Source organism: Felis catus, chromosome C1 (genome assembly GCF_018350175.1).
Source record: "Felis catus isolate Fca126 chromosome C1, F.catus_Fca126_mat1.0, whole genome shotgun sequence".
NCBI lineage: Eukaryota > Metazoa > Chordata > Mammalia > Carnivora > Felidae > Felis > Felis catus.
The window spans coordinates 171,476,476-171,482,140 of NC_058375.1; the positions used below are offsets into that span (position 1 = coordinate 171,476,476).

At 34.6% G+C, this 5,665-nt stretch overlaps 1 long non-coding RNA gene across 1 annotated transcript; it reads right to left on the bottom strand.

The window, feature by feature from the left end:
- Window positions 1-380: 380 nt before the first annotated feature.
- Window positions 381-4,664, bottom strand: LOC109503162. Its single transcript, XR_006583404.1, has 2 exons — window positions 3,775-4,664; window positions 381-632 (listed from the first exon to the last, which is right to left on the bottom strand). It is a non-coding gene; the product is annotated as an uncharacterized LOC109503162 (long non-coding RNA).
- Between the last annotated feature and the right edge of the window lie 1,001 nt (window positions 4,665-5,665).

Sequence of the window (5,665 nt, forward strand, 5' to 3'; positions counted from 1 at the left end):
GGAAGGAAGGAAAGAAGGAAGGGAGGAATAAATAGAAACCAAGTGGGAAATGGAGGTTAAATTGAAAGTTGAATGGTCATGTCGTTTAATATTAATAAGCTGATTGCGTTTCTTTGTGTGGACATAGGTTGGGTTTCACGTATTATGTCTGTTCTTATGCCACTTCTTTAATAACATCATGATATTTCTTATATTTCCCTTGGATTGTATTTAATATGGGCACTGACAAGAAATTTTAGTCAAATATAACTATTTTAGATGGTTCCTTTAAAAATACACTTTCTTGCATGAATGTTTTGTCATATATTGATTCTCCATTATCACAAAAACAGGTTATTGTAAACAGAAATATACACCCATAATTTATACAAGCAACATACTTCATTTGATTACATATTTATTTAGTAAGAATTTTTTATCTATTGGCACCACAGTGCTATATCGTAACAATCCAAGGCCAGCTACTAATAAATTCATTTTCATGTCTGTGAAACAGTAAGCACTGGACCTGTTGTCTATGAAGTGTTAATTAATATAAATACACCTTCATTCTTGACCTTTTTCATAGTCGTGTAATGTTTTGCAAAGGAGATGATGTCTTGAGCAAATTGCGTGGTCTCAACATAAGCTACCTGGAAAAAATTGTCAGATTGGTCAATAAAAGCAATGCTATCTGTAAGATTTTTATATCTTGCACATTTCTTAATTTTATGTATAGTTTTATTTTTAACTATAAATGTTCACATACTTATTGCTTTGAAACTAATTAGAATATTAGTGGGACATATATTTGTTAATAAACATTTTCATCAGTTGTATCATGTTCCAGGTACTAGTCTTTACAAATGTTTTTAGGTTTTTGTTAAAATACAAATATTAATTCTTTTAATCAAAATAATAACCTTAAGAGGCAGTAAATGTTAATTACTGTGTGAGGAAATTGAGGGATATAGAGGTGAAATGATTGCTTGTAAGTAGTAGACCCAGGAATCCAAATCCTGTCAGTTTGGCTATAGACTCTTTGGTCTTTACCACTATGGTATATTGCTACTATATTATACTAGGCTGATACAAGTTTTTGGAAAACAGAACGCTGGTATTACTGTTTAGACACTTGTTATCAGCTCTTTGAATTGATTGGAAAAGTAGGGTTTATATCTCTCAAAACTATTGTAAAACACTGGACGTTAATGTTCCACAGAAAAAGACTGAATTTGTGACTTCTTTATTCCTTAATTAACCATAGTAGGGCACTTCCACCAATTACGTAGTTCTGACTTTCTGAAATCAAATGGTTGTTTGTCCTGTATTCCATTGGAGTATTCTGAGTTCACATTAGGGCCTTGTATTATTATAAGAAAAATGCAAATCTGAAGATATCTCACATACTGATTCACTTTGTGCTTGAAATCTCCTGACTGATGATATATTACTTTATATTGTTGGATTCAGTGATATCCACTGATGGTCCTCTTTGCTGCAGAAACTGCATAATGCCCCTCCAGACTCTCCAGTGAGTTCTTTCTCAGGACTTCTACACAGACCAAACCTTACCTTCCCAATGACCTTGTATGCAGACTTTTACTGAGTGATTGAAAGATGCCATATTTTAAAAAATTCTTTAAAATATTTATTTATATTGGGGGAGGGAGAGAGAGAGAGAAAGGGAGGGAGGGAGGGTGGGAGAGAACCAGAACGAACACAAGCAGGAGAGGGGCAGAGAGAAGGAGACAGAATCTAAAGCAGGCTCCAGCTCTGAGCTGTCAGCACAGAGCCCAATGCAGGGCTCAAACTCACAACCAGTGAGATCATGACCTGAGCTGAAGTTGGATGCTTAACCGACTGAGCCACCCAGCCACCCTGAAAAATGCCTTTAAATACAGATTATTAATAAAGGGTAGTAGCTCTTTTTTTAACATTTATATGTAGTAATTCTTTAAACTAAAAGAGCATATGATGCTACAGCATCAAGGAGGGAGATAATGCACTAAAATGAACAGTGATTATCAAAATTTCAGTGAATCAGAATCACTAGGAGAATTTGTTAAAATACAGATTGCTGGTTCCTTGAAAATCAATTTGAGCAAGTCGTCAGGGGATGCTTTTACTGCTGGTTTGGGGAACTACACGTAGAGAGCCCCTGATCTAGAGTTTCATATATTTATCAGGTTATAAAATGGGGCATACCTCTCCCTCTTATTGTTTTCTCATAATTCAAGAGGATTAATAGTTGTACAGAATATCATTTCTATTTTGTGGTAGCATAGGCAAAAGTCAAATTTCTCCAAATAGGAATTCTTGTCTGCTACTTAGCTATCATTTTTAGCCATAGAGGCTTATTAAAAAGAAAAGAAAATTAAGCTTTTGGGTGTGGGCAGAAGTGAGTCAGAGGTGAAATGGTGGATAATGATATGTCTTAGGGGTCTTTAGAAGTTCACTGAATTAAAATGTATTCAATAAGTAGGAGGTTTGCAGGAAGTAGAAAAGGTGACTTCTTAAGACTTTCATTAATATAATTTTCTGTAAAAGATGGTATAGTAAAAGCTAGAAAAAATATACATGGATTTCCGAAAGAAATTTTGAGAAAAATAAAATAGGGATGATGATAACATTTAGATAAAAATGATAATGCTTTTTTTTTAATCAAAGGATTTTGTCATAATTTCTAAATTGAAGGTTAGCTCACTTTCAAAATTGAAGGTAAAGGAATTAGTTTGTCTTCTGTTGTCTTCAGGAGATATTTTTATTAAACTTTGTCAAATTTGAATTTGAATTCATATTATTTATTTAGTGAATAATTTTGAACATCCACTCTGCTAGGAATACTGGTAGAATCTGGGACAACGTGCTCATGATTTCGGGAATCAAACTGTTGTGTATCAAGCACCGGGAAAAGCATGTGAACCATGGTATCTATTCAATAAATATTTTTGAACGAATTAAGACTAAATGAATAGAACCAATCATAGAATAGAACCAGAAATACCTGGTTGGGCACCTGGGCGGCTCAGTCAGTTGAGTAACCAACTTGGGCTCAAGTCATGAGCTCATAGTGTGTGAGTTCAGGCCCTGCATCGGGCTGTGTGCTGACAGCTCAGAGCCTGGAGCCTGCTTCAGGTTCTGTATCTCCCTCTCTCTCTTCCCGTCCCCCAGTCATACTCTATCTTTCCTTCTCTCTCTCTTTCTCTCTCTTTCTCTCTCTCTCTCTCAAAAATAAATCTTAAAAATTATTTTTAGAAAAGAAATACCTGGTCATTTTCCTAAAGGCAGCATATTAAAGCGAAATAGTCCTGAAATAAATTATTTCTTTTCTTGGATGCACACGGGGGCAGCATGCTGCTGTACTACATGGCAGGATAAATAGCCCTTATTGCTGGCACATTTTACAGCGGTCATTGCAAAGGGATGTTGCTCAGAGATCTCACTCCATCTACTTTCAGTGGGTGTCCACATGAATTCACCAAGTTCTGATGGGCTACTCCCAAGTGTGTGCTAGATTCCTGTTCTGTGTCAAGGGCAGTTGCTTGTGCATCATTTAAAATCAGAAGCAAAACTCTTCAAAACGTCAACACACTTACTTCACCATATTTACAGTCACCAGCCATTTGCATTGATTCAGTAGCTTCACAGCTTGAGTTCTGTGTGAAATTATTTTGTTCTTTGAAAACCTATGTTCCAAGGAAATCCTGTGCATCTCATATCTAAGGCAGCTACAGACAATTGGCAAATGTAACTGGACAAACATGGCAGTCTGCCTTTCAGTATGCTTCTCACCTGGGGATAGAAAGAATTCTGTCATTTTTGTTGATAAGTGAGTCTTTCAAAATGACTATCTACTGAAAGTTAATTGCAAACATATGGAGAGTTGACATTGATTGAAGCCAGTGCGTGTATGTCTTCCTAAATCCATGTTCTTAAAATGGAGGCCCCCCTGCCAAGATTATTAGAAGAAAGTTAGAGGACCTAGTTTCTAGAAAACTTTATAGAACATGACCATTAATTCAATTAATGTTTCCTGAATTATGCTAGCTTAGACATTTGACTCATAATTGTCTAAATGTTGGAAAGCTAAATTACATCAGTTACTTGGGCAGCAAGTTATTAAGTAAGACATTAGGAGATTAAAGAATGAATATCTCAGTTTCCTGAAGTGTTCAGTTGTATAGAAGTTAGGCATTGCAAGTCTTTGTATCACTAAAAGTGATAAAACAATAATATGGGAGAATCATCTCTAAGATATCTCTTTAACAATTTTAAGAGGTGTACTAAGAGTGGAATTTCAGTTATATTCTTGTCTTTATGTCCACCGAAAAGAAACTTGGATTCCTTTTTATTACCTTGATTTGAGATAGAGTTTATTGGGCAGTGTGGCAAGGGCCATACACTTCTGCCTCAACTCAAGTTCCTATTCTATTAGCTGCAGAATAGGCAGACCTTCTAGCTAAGTTGGTTTATGATTACACTCTATTTGCTCACCCCAAGATACTCTTCTTTAGTCTTAAGGGAAGTGTAGATTGTAGATAAAAAGCAAAGCAATATGTCTCCTGGTGTTGTATGGCCCTCTGTTCCTAAAGTCCATCATAACACAGTCCCTGGCTTTATCAGACTGGTTGATGGTACTCCAGTAATCATGCCATGGGGAGTCTTTTTTGTGCTCTGTCAACTGTCACACACACTTTAAGGACCCTGGTGACATCAATTTTATAAAACTTTCATAAAATTGACATAATTATTTGGTAGAGATAACTTCTTTCTTATCTTCTTCTCCCTTTGATTTTGATATACCAATTGGTTAAAAAAAATAAAGATAACTGTGTAGGTGATCATGCATTCTATAAGGCATTCTAGAAAATGTGTAGTCACTTTTACTTCTCCAAAAAGAATAATGTAAAGATGAACTTTAACCATTTTGCAAGTGAATTAACAAAAGAGGATAATTTATTAAGTTATTTGCATGTTTTGCATAAACTGAAAAGAAGGAATGAAAAATCATTATATAATGTCCAGCCTAGGAGAATATAAGCTTAGTTCCTAAGAGCAGATACTGCTGTAGATTTAACCATGTCACATCCTCCTGTTTCCAAGAGATCTGCAATCATCAGTCTTTAGCATTTTACTACATTGATCATTTTATAAATTTGTGTATGCTAAAATTTATTGTAATTAGTTACTGAGTTTTAACTGGAGATATTGTTCTCATTTCAGAAACAGCCCCCATAGATCACACAATTTTTTTTATCTACTTATCTCAAAGATCTTTTGCCTTTAGTTGATATAATCAAGGTTTGTTAGTGTCTGTACTTAATATTCTAAGTCAAATTTGTAATTGATTCTAATGTAGACTTATTGGTGATTCTTATATAGACATTATCTAGTTATTATAATTTTCTAAAAAATATAATGTTTGGTCTATTTATCTATATCTCATCTATTTATTACCTATTTAACTAAAATACATAGGACTAGACAATTAGACTGTATTATAGTTAGCCTCTCCCTTGTACTTACTATATTCAATTCTCATGATAACCATTTGACTCCACAGAAAATAATCAGTTTTTCTTCCACCCAGTACATAGCATAGATGTTACATGTGTCTAGAGCCTCATTGACTTTATGGTTGAGATATAAGGAAGGGACTTTAAAAATATGTTTATTATTACTC